This window comes from Cebus imitator, unplaced genomic scaffold (genome assembly GCF_001604975.1).
Source record: "Cebus imitator isolate Cc_AM_T3 unplaced genomic scaffold, Cebus_imitator-1.0 Scaffold177, whole genome shotgun sequence".
NCBI classification, from domain to species: Eukaryota; Metazoa; Chordata; class Mammalia; order Primates; family Cebidae; genus Cebus; species Cebus imitator.
Window position 1 is genome coordinate 1,534,432 of NW_016107492.1, and position 14,450 is coordinate 1,548,881.

A 14,450-nucleotide genomic window follows, 5' to 3' on the forward strand; every position below is an offset into this window, starting at 1 on the left:
GCTCCCCGCCCCCGACCTCCCCGCGGTCCCGCGTCCCTCGCCCGCCCCCTCGGCGCGCCTCCCTCTGGCCTCGCCTCGCCTCGCCTCGCCCAGCGGCTGCGGCGAGCTGAGGGGGGAGGCGAGAGGGAGCCGCCCACGGGGGCGGCGCGCTTGCCCGGCTGCTCCTAGGCCCGCGTTCCAAGTGGAGCCGGAGCCCGGGCGCTGGAGCCCACGTTTCATTAAGGGGAAGGCCCTGGAAGGGAGGGAGTCGCGAACTCGCCCGCCCGCCTGCAAGGAAAGGAGATAACTGGAGCTGCCGCTGCCTGCCCGACGCGGAGATAACTCTTGGGTCCCCGTTATTAACCGCCAGTCGCTTCTGCCTCGATTTACCAAAGTTCAGGGAAAGAACCTTTTGGTGAGACGGTGTGAATTAGTGACATTCAACCTGAGCTGAAATTTCCAGCGGAGCAAAGAAATCTTTCAATTTGCAAACTACCAAGGCTGACTTGCTGTGCATTTGGCGGGCCTCCTGTCTCTGATTCTCTCGAGATCTCTGGTTGGCTTCTGTCTCCACACATTGTGGGGATCCCAGGGATTCGTCATAGGACTCTCGGATCGCTGGTGCCTCCACCGTGATCTCCGGTTCCCCCGCGGCCAGAACTGATATCTAGCAACAGAATCTTGCCCAAGGGTCTAGGCACAGAATTTTATTTCCACTCTTCTGAACACATCTAACGCGATGCTCTGCAATTGTCTGAAACTTCCCCTCCCCTAAGCCAAATCTATTACCTTGTCTCCTCCTCTGGAACCTGCTTCACTTCCTGTATCCCCAGGTGAGGTTTGGGGCTTCGCCATCCTCCTCACTTCCCGGGCCACTATTCTTCATGGAAGGCTCGCCCTTTACCCTTCACCACCTACACCTCATCTTCTTGTTACTTCTGCCCCACAAATCTCTCTGATATCATCTCTGTTTCTCACTCCTGCTGGCGTTATCTTATGTCTTGCGTTATTCGACATTGGAACAGTTGATCTCTGTCAATTCCATCTTTATTCTCCACTTTGGTGTCCTCACTATTTCCAGGTTATACTCCAGAACCAAAGCTGCATATTTGTCACGTTGGTGGTTAGACACCTCTGTGGGCTCCTGGTAGCCTAAAGGATAAAATTTAATTTCTGTGGTTTGGTTTAGTAAATTCTCATAATCTTTTTCTGGATTTATTTGTTAGGGCTGCCATAACAAAGTACCAGAGACTGGATGGCTTAACGGAAATTTATTTTCTCACCCAGTCTCTGCAAAAAATACAAAAATTAGCCAGGCTTTGTGGCACATGCCTGTGGTCCCAGCTACGCGGCACGCTGAAGTGGGAGAATCGCTGGAGCCGGGAAGGCAGAGGATGCAGTGAGCCGAGATCCGGCCATTGCACTCCAGGTGACATAGTGAGACCCTGTCTGAAAGAGAGAGGAAGAAGAAGAAAAAGAAGGAAAGGAAAAGAAAGAAGGAAAGAGAAAGGAAAAAAGGAAAGGAAAAAAAAGAAGAAAGAAGAAAAAGAGAAAGAAGAAAGAAAAAAGAAAAGAAAAAAGATTTCTTATGAGGCGTTGGCAGGGTTGGTTTCTTCTGAGGCCTCTCCTTGGCTTGCAGATGGTCCTGCTTCTTGTGTCCTCATACAGTCTTCCCTCTGTACGCATCTGTGTCCCAATTGTCTATTCTCATAAATCATATTGGATTAGGATCTACCCTAATGACTTTTTTTGTGTGTGAGACATAGTTTTGCACTCCAGGCTGGAGTGCAGTGGTGCAATCTCGGCTCACTGCAACTTCTGCCTTCTGGGTTCAAGTGATTCTCCAGTCTCAGCCTCCCAAGTAGCTGGGATTACAGGTGCCCTCTACCATGCCCGGCGAATTTTTTTGTATTTTTAGTAAGGATGGGGTTTCTCCATGTTGGGCAGGCTGGTCTCGAACCTCTGACCTCAGGTGATCCACCTGCCTTGACCTCCCAAAGTGTTTTAATTTCATTACTTCTTTAAAGACCCTGTCTCCAAGTATGGTCACATTCTAAGGTACAGGAAATTAGGATTTCTACACAATTTAGCCATAATAGCTCTTAATCTACTCCTCTAGCATGGTCTCTCATGCCATCCATTCACCTGTGCAGCATTATTCATTCGTTCCTTATGCACTTGTAACATGCTGCTAATATTTAGGTAGTTATGGCTACCTATCACCTGATCCTGCAGTTTATTAATTTAGATATTCATGCTCTTCTTTTAACTGTGAGCTTCTCAAAGGCAAGGCTGGTGGGTCCGGCGCAGAGGCCTGGGTCGTGCTATTCATCAATTCATTCTGAAGACATTTCCTGTGCCCTGGGTTAAAAGCTGGGCATGTAGAGCAGAGTATGATGCAGCCCTGGCCCTCAAGAGGAGACAGACCAAAAACAAGAGATTACCAAGTGGAGTAAGGGTTATGGTGCCTGTCATCCAAGGGACCTCTAAAGCTGAAGATGTTCTGAATAACACCACTGGCACTGCAGAGTCAAAGGATTCTTACAGTCACATGCCAGCAGAGGAGAGCTAGGCCTGGAAGGAGAATGCAGAAGCTGAGCCAAAGGGTCCTCTGGAGGATAGGTTTAGTACAGTGTTTTCAGATTGCCATCAGAAGATCTCCAACATCACTTGGAGCACTTTCTAAAAATATAGACACTGGGTCCGCATTCCAACCTTATCTACTCAAAATATTCCGGATTTCAGTTCTGAAATCCTGAATCTTCACAGGGGATTCTTGGGCATCCAAAGTTTGAGAAGCACCAATGTGTTCCAAATGGAAGAGATATCATAAATATTTCCCCCATATTTCTATGCTTCCCTGTTAGCACTAGTGAAGCAATCATCTGAAATCCCAGACTTAGAAGAAACTTCAGTGGTCTTTGAGTCAGACTTAGTCTATGGCTTGTGCCTGCAATCACTAATATATTGTAAGGACCCTGGAGCCAGACTCCTGGATTCCAATTTTGCTCCCTACTTCCTAGCTCTGTGACCTTGGGCAAGTCACTTCATCTCCTTTGCCTGCAAAAATAGGAGTAATGATAATGCCCACCTCACAGGGTTGTTGTGAGGATTAGGTGAATTAATATATGCGTTTTAGTCCATTTGGGTTGCTATAAAAACTACCAAATACTGGGTGGCTTATAAACAACGAATCTTTATTTCTCACAGTTTTGGAAGCTGGACGGTCCAAGATCATGCTGCCAGCAGATTTGGTGTCTGGTGAGGGTCTACTTTCTGGTTCATAGACTGCACCTCCTAGCTGTGTCTTATGGTGGAACGGTGCAAAAGCACTCCCTTGAGCTTCTTCTCTAGGGGCACTAATCCCATCTGTGAGGTCTCCACCCCCATAATCTAATCACCTGTCAGAGTCCCCACCTCCTTATACCATCCTCTTGAAGGTTCAGGATTTCAATGTATGAATTATGGGGGAACACACACACCCAGACCATAGCATGTGGAACACTGACACGTACATACTAATAGTGTTAGAACTATTCTTAGCTCTTGTATCTTAATTATGGTAACCATTTTCATCTATTATAATTGCTTTTGTGGATGTCTTTGTTCCAAACTAGACTGTGAGTTTCTGGAGGGCAGGAGCTCCGTGCCCATCCTAGAGGCTTCCATAACAAATACTTACTGAGCACCTACTATATGCCAAATACAACACTAGGAGAGACAGCAGTTCATGAAATAGGGGGAAAGCCCAGCTTTCATGGAGGAGCGCTTATACTTTACAGGGTTTGAGGGGATTCAGTAGAGAGATTGCTCAGGCTGGCATGGGTAGGGAAGGTAGTTAGGGCCAGGTCATGGAAGGGCTCAGATGCATGTTAAGGAGTACAGACTGTAGTTAATAATGATAACATAAATAGGCATTTTTTTTTCTTTCTATGGTGTCAGTTACTATTTAAAATAAAATCTGAAATATTCTTCTTGAAACTACATCCTAACCCTTAAAAGAATTCAAATTGATTGGAAATGTGTCTGTACATTCACAGCTCAGTTAGTTATATTTGTGCTTAAACAAAATTTTCTTTACAAATTATCACAAAGAAACGTAATCATTAAAAAGTCACAGCATTTTTTTGTGTAATACAACTTAAATAGCATTTGGTCCATCACACCCTAAATCTTACATTTTGGGAGTATCAGTATTAATTTGAATCTTAATTTTCATAAACCCAACACCAGCCATCTAACATATTTCCTGTTCAAATACTTATTTATTCTTTCTGACTTACTAAGATTTCCTTTCGTGCTTTTATGTTAACTTGCTTCTCCCCTTTAGGGTGCCCAGCTTTTGCACAAGCAGGCCCAGAGGCTGAAAGTTTCTCTCCCTACCCACTGAATTCCTTCCTTTAATATCATCTGAGGACCTTCCTTCTCATAAGAAGTTCTCCATAATTAAATAAGTGACATGCACAAAGTTTTTTTCATCTCATTGCCACAATCCTGTTGTCACATTAAAAATTTCCGTAATCTGTAGGGTCTGGAAATACTGAGTGGGATAGATAATATGGCCTGGCTGCTGTTAGGTTTTTTTTTGTTTTGTTTTTTTTTTTTTTCATTAGTGTGGTAGATCCTCGACATCCTGCCCAAATCCCATGTCAGTCTCAGTGCCACCGTGGACGCTTGAAGGAGCCATTTTAAAAGGAAACTTTAAACAGTTCAGTCTAATTTAATATTAGTGGTCTCCACACTTCTGACTCTTGTATTATTAGAATTGCCTGTTTGGCTTTTATTTTCCAGTGTGAACTGATGAAACAGACACGAGCTAAAGTATTCACTGGTTTCGTGGTCTCCAGCTTGAAAGGAAATCCAAAAGGAGTTTCTGGCATGTGTGGTGTTGCTTAGCAATTCGCCCAAACAAACATGTTTCCTCCTCATTTCTTTCCCCAGTACTTATTTACTCAAGAACATTGTAAAATCAGTTTTTACCACTTGACATCTGAAATCATTAGAAGAAAATCTGGTGTTGTGGGGCTTTATGAGAAGAACTGCTAACCACAGTAAGACTTTGACCTTCCTTTGTTTCTCATTTTGCTGCTTTAATAACATAAAGCTAGGATTTGTGGCCTTCTTCATGACTAGATTTTGGTTTGGATTGGCCTGCATATGTTCCTGTCTTTGTGGGGGTTATCTTGGCACCATGGCTGGCTGGCACCATGATCTTGATGACCTAATCTCCTTATCTCAATTTCCTTCTTTGGATAATGAGATTAAATACCAGTCTTATAAATCCCCCGCAGAATTTTTGTTGAGGACTAGTGAGGGAATATTAATAGGTTTATAAAACATTTATTGAGTGTCCACAACATGTCAGGCGCTGTGTTACATTCCAGAGTGACAAAGGTAAGACATGATTCCTACCTTCAAGGGAATCAAATCTTATATTTAGGCTGCGTGGAAACATCCTTAGATCATTCTCAACTTCTATACCCATAAAAACTTGGGAATCTTTCTAGACTCAGACTTCAATTCTTCCCAGAACCTTCCATAGACACAGTCCTGGCCCCCAGTCTGGCCCGCCCCTACCTTGTAAACCCTTATTCCAGCATTTGCCATCTTACACTATATGTTCACATAGACATCTTCCTGAGTGGCACATAAGCTCCTGGAGAGCCCAGACCCTGACTTAATCAATCATTTAGCAGCTCAGGAACCAGTCTGCTTTCTAGTGCAAGTTTTCTTGGGACATGCGCCCATTTTCATCTCCTCTCCCCAGCCAGTCTTAGCCTATGTGCGTCTCAGGTGCGACTGACACCAGCACAAGCTCCCAAGTGATGATTATGGAGCTCAAGCTTGGCCAATCACTATCATGTCTCCTCGGTGGCTGTGAATGGTGTTTCACAAGTATGGTATCCTTTTCTGTTAAAAAAAAATTATGCCAGAATTTTTTTTTCAGTTGTTGGAAAAGAAAAGCTTTTCTTCTCACTAGATTTAGAGTTGTAAAGATGTAAGTTCAGCCAAGCTGGCAGCCAAAATGTTGATGCTTAGGGGGCAAATGGAGCCAACAGTATATATACAAAAAATATTTATAATTTAGAGACTGGAAGAATACTAAAATTGAACTAATGTTTGGGTGGTCATGCTATTCAAGAACATTATGAGATATACTTTTATTATGTGCAATCTCCTAGTTTTGTCAGATGCATATGTGATGTTTATTATCTATATTTTTATCCAAATTCAAAAGAATTTTGAACAATGTGGGGCCAAGAACAGAGTTCTTTCAAATACTGTGTGAGGCTCTTCTCTTCATCAACTCTAGTTTATTCACTAATACCCTCTGGGTATAGTTGTTTAAAAAAACACTTTAAATCCAATTGAACTTTCACTAGCCCAGATTTTTCCAAAGCTTTTCAGAATTTTTTTCAAGTACCTTTTGATGCCAATATGAATGAGGCTTCCAACATTTCCAAATCTACCAGACTTTGCAGAGTACCTGTTTTATGTTCATCTCTCACAATCTTATATATGATTAGAATGCTAAAGAACTTGTTTTTGCCAGCAAGAAGCTTGTAACTAGCTTGCTATACATGGATAAAACATTTAACCAATAAGAACTTTGTGACATTATTCTGGGAAGTTTTTTTATTTTGTTTTATTTTAAATACAGATTTTGGAGTCTAACTTCTAGGGATTCTGATTCATTATGTCTCAGCTATATCCTAGGAATCTATTTTTAGAGAGCAGAGCAGAGAGAGAGAGAGAGAGACCAGATTCTGATTACATCATTTGAGCCCTTGAGTTAGCACTAATTCAAGCTAGATCTACCTTTGGACTTCATGAGCCAAAAAATGTCCTTTTAAAAAATTAAAAAGAAAATTCAACTTTGCCCTTGCCCCTTGCCCTGCCTCTTCCTTCTTGTATTCTCCTTTGTTCTATTGCTGCCATCTTTATCCATGAGCACCCAATGGTTAGCTCCCACTTGTAAGTGAGAACATGTGGTATTTGGTTTTTAGTTTCTATGTTAACTTGTTTAGGATAATGGCCTCAGCTGCATCCATGTTGCTGCAAAGAACATGATTTTTGTTTTTCTTCATGGCTGCATATTATTCCAAAGTGTATGTGTACCATGTTTTAAAAAATCCAGTCCACCATTGATGGGCACCTAGATTGATTCTATATCTTTGCTGTTATGAATAGTGCTGCAATGAACATACAGGTACATGTGTCTTTGTAATATTATTTATAGCATTCCTACCAGCAATAAATAAGAGTTCTTTTTCCAAATCCTCAATAGCAGTAGCATTATCAGTGTTTTGGATTTTGGCTATACTAATGGGTGGGCAATAGAATCTCGTTGTTTTAATCTGCAATTCCTTAATGGTATATGTGGAGCATCTTTTCATATGCTCAGTTGCCATCTGTATGTCTTCTCTGGTAAGGTGTCTGCTCAGGTTATTGGCCCATTTTTCCCTTTTATTTACTAGGGGAAAGGATGCATCCAGTATGCTACTACCACAAATTATGCAGTTGAGTTTCCCACATTTGGGGAAATCACAGGGGTCAGCATGTCTTCAGTGCAATAGATAAGCTTTGCCCTGGGAAAAACTACCCTTGTGGCCATGGTATCTCCCCGGCCTGGTAAATCTTTTGGGCCTATTTTTTAATCAGGTGGTTTATTTTCTTATTGTTGAACTGTAAGAGTTCTTTGCATATTTTGAATCACAACCCTTTAACAGGTCTTTTGCAAATATTTTCTCCCCGTCTGTAGCTTATCTTCAATTTTTAAAAAATTTATCAACTTTTTTCAGTAGCTGATATAGTTTGGCTCTATGTCCCCACCCAAATCTTATCTCCAATGGTAATCCCCACATGTTGAGGAAAGGAAGTGATTGGATTATGAAGGCAGTTTCCCTCATGCTGTTCTCCTGACATTAAGTTCTCATGATATCTGTTGGTTTTATAAACGGCAGTTTTCCTGCATTCTGACTTCTCTCTCCTGTCACCAAACGAGGAAGGTCCTTGTTTCCCCTTCCCCTTCTGCCGCAATTGTAAGTTTCCTGAGGCCTCCCCAGCCCTGTGGAACTGTGAGTCAATTAAACCTCTTTCCTTTATAAATTACCCAGTGTTGGGTAGTATCTTTATGGCAGTGAGAATGGGCTAATACAGTAGCCTTTGACATTTCTTCTTAAAGATAAGGATATCAGCAAATGTACATTTTTCACCAACAAGCACCTTTTAAAATAAATATCTTTTACATTGCCAAAGTCTACAAATTTTCACTTTGTTGTACAACAGTAAATATAATTTATTTTATATATTTAAATTTCTCATTGTTCACTATGAGTGCTTTTTAAAAAGCCTTTTGTTTTTATAGATAGTCATCAACATATGTGTTAAATTTCTATTTTATAAAAGGTAGTTCCTAATATTGTTTAATTTACAGAAATAAAAGGGAAAATATACAGATCTAGCCTTCCAAGAGCATTCAATATTATACACCAAGCTTATTCCTTAAAACAATGACCCAGAAAACCACATGAAAGGGTTTTATTATGGATATTCTAAAACAAGTAACTGTAAGTTTCAGATATATGTAGAATATTTCACAGTTCCCATAATCAAAATTTATGAGTTTTCTGATAGCATTCAATGTTTGTACTAAGTTACACACCACTGTTATATTAAAGCAAACCGTTAAAAATCAAGCTAGCATTTTTTCTTTTCAACTTTTATTTTAGACTCAGAGGTACATGCACAGGTTTGTTACCTGGGTATATTGTGTAATGCTGAGATTTGGGGTATGAAAGATCCTGTCCTCCAGGTACTGAGCACAGTACCCAACAGTTACTTACTACCAGTACTTTACAAACATGAATAGCAGTACTTTACGAACATGAATTCCTCTTCCTTGAATTTTTTTCTCTTGATTGAATCCTTCTTGAGTAGATTTTGTTATTAGGTGTTTTTTTTTTTTTTTTTCCCAAAGAACAACCTATTAATGCTTCATTATTCCCAAAATCTGTTCAAAATTAAGAAAGCCCTTCTGTTACCATAGTCCTAAAACGAATGGATTGGGCATTGTATTTTTGGCTCAATCTTCTCCTCCTCTATAGGATTTTCTAAATATTCCTCCACTTTCCTCTGCCATTAAATGTTGCTATGGGAAGAGTAGGAGGTCAGATTAAACCCATTGTTTTCCTCTCAGGCTGAGTAGATGACTTTATTTTATTTTTTTGCCCTGAAGTTATGCCTGTTTAGTGAAATTATTATTATTACTATTGTAATTGTTATCCTGCTCTTAGACACATCTTTCTGTTGATTATTCAGCATAATTATTTACCTAGGAAATATTATGCATGTTTAATCAGCAAATTCAAATTTTCACTTATTTTAACAAGATTTTCTTCTTTTATAATTTCAAATAATCTGCTATTTCATTAGTTCTCTAAATTTAGCAATACCAGTTATGCATATGTTGAGCTACTGTGTTCTGTTTCTGTATTATCTCCTTTGTAATTTGTCTTTTTGTCATTTTCTGTTTTTGTTTTTAATAGGATTTTTATAAATCTTGCCCTTCATATTATTGTACCTTTCATGTTTTTGTGGTTTTCAATGTGGCTTTTCTTTTCCTAATTCTTTATTTAAAATCTTTAATTCCTCTTGTGAATTCTGCTAGCTCACTTTTCATTTTTCCATGGCTATGTATTTTATTTTCTATTTTTCATTATTTTTTAAAGCTAAAATTATTTTTAATTGATTTCTGTTTCTGGCTCTGATGGAGCCACAGGGACAGATTTACCCTCTTGCTTAAAAAAAATACAGACAAAATGTATAAAGGATGTTTCTCCAACCTAGGAACAACAGGCAGTATAAACAGTAATTTCTCAAATAAGATAAAGGAAATAAACCCTATGGTTTCCCCACTGATTCCCTAGAGAAAGATTCCAAGCTACCAGTCTTACTCAATTTAGAAGACAGAGTTCGTTGAGGATTTGGGGAAAGTCAAAGTGGACAGAATTCACAAAGAACTAGTAAAAAGAGTATTGCAAAGGGAAAGAACTCCAGCAACTTCCAGAGAGTTTCCCTTGAGTTTTCAGAGCATGTGTTTGAGGAACCCACCTGAGGCAAGGGAAAGAACTACCAGAAAGAAGCAGATGGAAAAATTCCTGATGTTCACACAGAGCAGGGAATTTCTCAAGTTTCTGTCATCTGAAGTAGAGAAATCTTATACTATATAAGGTGTTGAAGAGAATACTCAGAGGGACAATGCCTCGGTGGTAGGTCCAAACTAGCTTAGAGTAAAGGATGGTCTGTCTTGTATGACTCCTTGTGAAATTATTCTGCTGAGTATGTCATCAATTTTCACTATTTGTATGTTTTTACTAATTATTTATTGTGGTTGTAGTAGTTTTTACTTTATAATATTTTGTTGGTCTGTTATTTGGTGCATAGTGGTTTATGATAGTTATATCTTTATTGGATCTTTTATAATGTAGAGTAAGTTCTTTGTTTCATTTAATGCTATTTGTTTTTAAAATTTACTTTTGACAGTAATGTTGCAAATCTTTAAAAATGTTTTAATTTATTCATAAGGAAAAACACCTAAAGCAAAGTGAAACAAAAAATGATGTAGGCGCTATTATCATTATTTCCCATTATGTGAATCTTGGTCTCAATGGTGAGGCTTCATCTATTTATACTTGTTGTTACAGTTGATTTCTTTCATAATATTTTTGTTATTTCAGTGTTTTCTCTTTAAAAGTATGTTCTTGTGATCCAATGATTTAGTTTTCACTCTATATACCATTTTCTTTATTTTGTCCTTCGTATTTTGCATGCTATATAGCCTCTGTTAAATTCTGTTAATGGATACCTTTAAGCATTCTTTGACATGTAATTTTCTAATGTCCCAGTAAATAAATAATTTGTCAACATAAAATGTGTGTGTAGGCCGAGCTTGGTGACTCATGCTTGTAATCCAGCCCTTTGGGTAGCCAAACAGGTAGATAACCTGAGGTCAGAATTTTGAGGTCAGCTTGGCGAACATGGCGAAACTGCGTCTCTACTAAAGAAAATACAAAAATGAGCCAGGAGTGGGGGCACGTGCCTGTAATCCCAGCTACTTGGGAGGCTGAGGGGGAAGAATAGCTTGAACCCGGGAGGTGGAGCTTGCAGTGAGCTGAGATCACGCTACTGCACTCCAGACTGGGTAATAGGTCTCAAAAAAAAAAACAAAAAAACAAACAAATACCACCACCAATAACAACAAAAACCGCCAGTGAAGAGCAAAGTAAAGAAATGGATAATAGGTCAAAAAAAAAAAAAAAAAAGATGTGTGTATGATCCTTGCACATACTGCTACCAGGGTTATTTTTATCTCTGACCTACATATATTGCTTTATCTGAAGGAAAATTAATTTTCAGAATTTGATGTAGGCTTATTTTCTTATCTATTTTCTGCTTAATTCTGGGATTTGGAATCTCTGCTCTGATAAATAAAGATATCAGGGAAAGGGTACAGTACAGAACATCACTATCTTTTAGATCATTAATAGAAGATGGAGGAATTACTGCAACCCTTTCTTGTTGGTACAAGTTCTTCATCCTTGAGTTAGCCATTAGACAGTGGACATGTATGAAGTGATTTTGTCTGCTCTCCTCTCCTTTCTTTCTTTCTTTCTTTCTTCCTTTCCTTTCCTTTCCTTTCCCTCCTTCCTTCCTTCCTTCCTTCTCTCTTTTCTTTTCTTTTCTTTTCTTTCCTTTTCTTTTCTTTCCTTTCCTTTTCTTTTCTTTTCTTTTCTTTCTTTCTTCCTTCCTTCCTTCCTTCCTTTCTCTCTCTCTCTCTCTCTCTCTCTCTCTTTCTTTCTTTCTTTCTTTCTTTCTTTCTTTCTTTCTTTCCTTTTTTCCTTCTGTTTTGACATGATCTCGCTCTGTTTCTGAGGTTGGAGTACAGTGGTGCAGTCATAGCTCATTGAAGCCTTGACCTCCTGGGCTCACAGGATCTTCTTGCCTCAGCCTCCTGAGTAGCTAGGACTATTGGCATGACACCACCCTGACTCTGTATCTTTTATTTCCTTTCCCTCTCACCTCCTCTTCCTGCTTCTTCTCCTTCTGTTTATCCTCCTCTTTCCCCTTTCCCCACTTCTCCTGTTTCTTGATTCCTTTTACCTTAAGCAAAATCTGGGGAATCTGGAGAAAAAATCTGCACATACTTTTTTATCTTCTGGTTAGGAGAGGTTAGGATATACTCAGATTATTCATTGGTGTAAATCTTCATCTTTATTCTTTGTCTTCATGGGCATTTTAGTGAAAATTAGAAAAGGTGGTATGATGGGAGATTAGTCATGTATCTTTTTTTTAATAATTAAACTTTTTACTTTGAAATTACTACATATTTGCAGGAAGGTACCAAGAAATGTGCAGGGAGGTCCTGTGTACCCTACACCAACCCTCCCTCATTGTTAATGTCTTACAAAACCAGGTATAATACTGGAACCAGAAAATTGACATCAGTATAATCCATAGACCTTTCTCAGATTTCAGTTACTGCATGTGTGCATAGCTTTATGTAATTTTATTGCACGTTTAGCTTTGTGTAACTGTCACCACCATCAAAATACTTGAAGGTATCATCACTTCATGTTACAACTTCAGAGCACACCGTTATGTCTCTTCCATCTCTAATCTCTGACAACCACTAATCTGTTCTCCATCTCTATAATTATGTTATTTCACAAACATTATATGGATGAATTCATATACTATGTGTTCTTTTGTAATTGGCTTTCTCCACTCAGCATAATTTCCTCAAGGTTCATCAAAGTTGTGTGTATCAGTAGTTTATTCCTTTTTGTTGCTGAATGGGATTCCATAGAATGGATATGGCACTACACTTTGTTCAAGCATTTGCCCATTGAAGTACATTTGGGTAGTTCCACTTTTGAGCTATTACAGATAAAGCTGTTCTAAACATATGCAAATTTCTGTATGAAAATAAGTTTTCATTTCCCTAAAATATATAGCCAAAAGTGCAATTTGTGGATCATAGGTAAGTGTATTTAAGTTTTTTAAAAACTGCCAACCTATTTTCTAGAGTGGTTATGCTATATTGCATTCCTACCAGTTATATGAGTGATCACTTTCTCCATATCCTTGCCAGCATTTGATATCACTAATTTTAGTTTTTGCAATAGTATATTACTATGACATACCTACCTATGTCATAGTGATATACTATTGCAATTTTATCTTGCTTTTCTTTCATGGCTAAGGTGTTGAGTATCTTTTTGTTTATTTGCCATCTGTATATCCTCTTTGGTTAAAATGTCGGGGCATGTCTATTATCCATTCCCTAATTGGATTGTTTGATTTTTAGATTTTGACTTTTGGTAATTCTTTATTGTAGTTTAATAAAAAATATATTTTATCTTTGTCCTTGGTTCCAGGCATACAGCTCCTAAAACACTTGGACTGTCCTGAGTGGCAAGTATTTTATATGTTAGTGAGATGACTGATGTCCAGGGTCTCTGGATAGCTTCAGGACAGGGGCTGTAAACAGAGAGAGCAAGTCATGATTAGAGGGTTGGAACTTTTAGTCCCTCTCCCTGACCTCTGGGGAGGGGAGAAGGGCTGGAGATTGGGTTCAATCACCAATGACCAATGATATAATCAATCATATCTGTGTAATAAAACTTCTATTAAAAACTCTTAAAGCATATGTTTCAGAAAGCTTCCAGGTTGGTGAACACATCAAGGTGCTGGGAGGGTAGCACACTCAGAAAGAGCATGGAAGCTCTGCACACCCCTCTTTCCCCCATGCCTTGCCTAATGCATCAGTGTCATTTGGCTGTTCCTGAGTTGTACCCTTTATAATAAACCAGTTGTATTAGTCTGTTCACTTGATGCTAATAAAGACATACTTGAGACTGGGTAATTTATAAAGGGAAGAGGTTTAATTGACTCACAGTTCAGCATGGCTGGTGAGGTCTCAGGAAATTTGCAATCATGACAGAAGGGGAAGCAAACATGTACTTCTTCACATGGTAGCAGCAAGAAGTGCAGAGTGAAGGGTAGGAAATGCCTCGTGTAAAACCATCGGATCTCCAGAGAACCCACTCACTATCATAAGATCAGCATGGGGGTAACTGCCGCCATGATTTAATTACCTCCCACTGGGTCCCTCCCACGACACAACACATGGGAATTACGGGAACTACAATTTAAAATGAGACTTGGGTGGGGACACAGCCAAACTGTATCACCAGTAAACATGAGTAAATGTTTTTTGAGTTTTATGAATTGCTTTCAGCAGAGTATTAAATCAAAAGGAGGGTTATAGAAACCCTTGAATTTGTAGCCAAGTTGGACATCAGTTATAAGGACCCTGGGGACCTGGAACTTATAACTAGTAACTGAAGTGAGGACAGTTCTGTGAGTCTAAGCTTTTTAACTTGTGGAGTCTGCACTATGAGTAGTTA

At 39.2% G+C, this 14,450-nt stretch overlaps 1 non-coding gene across 1 annotated transcript; it reads right to left on the minus strand.

Moving 5' to 3' along the window:
* Positions 1 to 7,454: 7,454 nt before the first annotated feature.
* LOC119473691 lies at positions 7,455 to 7,619 on the minus strand. Its single transcript, XR_005202905.1, has one exon. It is a non-coding gene; the product is annotated as a U1 spliceosomal RNA (small nuclear RNA).
* Positions 7,620 to 14,450: the final 6,831 nt, after the last annotated feature.